The sequence below is a fragment of the Lathyrus oleraceus genome, chromosome 6, assembly GCF_024323335.1.
Source record: "Lathyrus oleraceus cultivar Zhongwan6 chromosome 6, CAAS_Psat_ZW6_1.0, whole genome shotgun sequence".
Lineage (NCBI taxonomy): Eukaryota > Viridiplantae > Streptophyta > Magnoliopsida > Fabales > Fabaceae > Lathyrus > Lathyrus oleraceus.
The window spans coordinates 41,980,505-41,982,140 of NC_066584.1; positions in this window are offsets into that span (position 1 = coordinate 41,980,505).

Consider the following 1,636-nt stretch of genomic DNA (forward strand, 5'->3'; position numbering starts at 1 on the left):
ACTATCCACTCTAAAACCTGTGTGTACGCTCAAGTCTGGGTAGTGGGCTTATCTCTCATAGAACATCCCACCCCAACAAACAAACAAACCAACAGCAGAGCCAACAGATACAACAATGATATGTACACAATGCAATAAAGCAGGTAAATGCTGAAAAATAAATAATTGTACAAAAGAATGAACACCCAATAAACAAACAACCTACAAAAGCTAGGAGGGACTCGCTTAAGGAAACCAGGGTCCCCAGCAGAGTCGCCAGCTGTCGCAACCTGCAAAAAAACAACCGGCGAAAAAAGAAAAGACAGAAGAGTCGCCACCGTGCGTTATTTATCCCAAAGGATGGAAAGGAAATGCTCGAAGTAAACCTGGAAAAGGGAAAGGAAAAGACAAGGTCTCGCAACCAAATTTTGGGTTCGGGAGTCGATTATGCGAAGGGAAAGTATTAGCACCCCTACGCATCCGTAGTACTCTACGGGATCCACTCTTGTTGTTCTTGTCTAAAGGGCGTGGGTTTATCTAATGTACTATTTACTAAAAGAAAAGTCAAAAGAAAATGACTCACACGGATGTCGCATCCACTACATACGTATCTCATCTGAATATGAGAATCAGAGTCTTCGTAGCTCGGCTACCTATGGGTTAAAAAGGAGTGTGCTTGCTAAGACATCGCGTCTTATGCCTACGTATCTCATCTGGAATGAGAATCAGAGCAAGCCGTAGTTCGGCTACCTACGGGTTAAGGGTTGTGTTTTTTAGATGAACGATGTTACTACGCAATCTACCGGATGCTCGACCTTTGGAGACTTACTCACATGTAGTAGAAGGAGTTAACGTGTTCTTAGGAGAAGAAAAATTAATGAGTTTGTTGTGTTTTAGGAATGCTCATGCAAAAAGGAAGTCCTAGACGAAGGAACAGTGCTACCTTAATTGACATGCAAACGAGAGACTATACGAAACCTAGCAATCCTATGGGGAGACGATCACACCATACAAAGTAAATATGCATAAAGCAAACACGCCAACAAGGGGCTCAAACATACATGGGTAGGGCTTTAGTCAAGAGGGGTCATATCAACCTCGACAAACAAGCCATGGAAAGGTAATCAAATGGGCTCTTAACCACTGACGTTGAACGTCTGGGTGAGCAAATCAGAAGGGTAATGAGGATAAGACCTCATAGCTCTTAACCCTGGACAGGGTGAGCTCATGACAAAAAGTGGGGATTCATAAAGGTGGAACTCTCTCCACTGACCGGCCGGACAAAAGATCTTGGGCTTTTGTTCTGAAGCACCGACACGTAGTGCAAGCATAAAGAACGACACACTGAATAACGGGGGATTGACTACTAATCCCTTTTATCCGTCAATTGCCTCTTCATGGAGGTCTTTAGCACTGATGCCTCCTTCTGGAGGTCTTTGGGCACAAAAGTAAACAAACAAAAGAAAACAAACAAAGAATTCATTGCCTCCTATTGAGGTCTTCCAACTAAGAAAGCGGTAAAATGCGGGAAAGATAAAGGGATCAAGAGATCTTCCCCACGGATAAAGATCCGAAGTAACAGCAACTAAAGAAACAAGAAACCCAGAGGTCTCTCAAGCTAGCATCATCAAAGAAAGCAAGTCAGGGAAGCAATCAG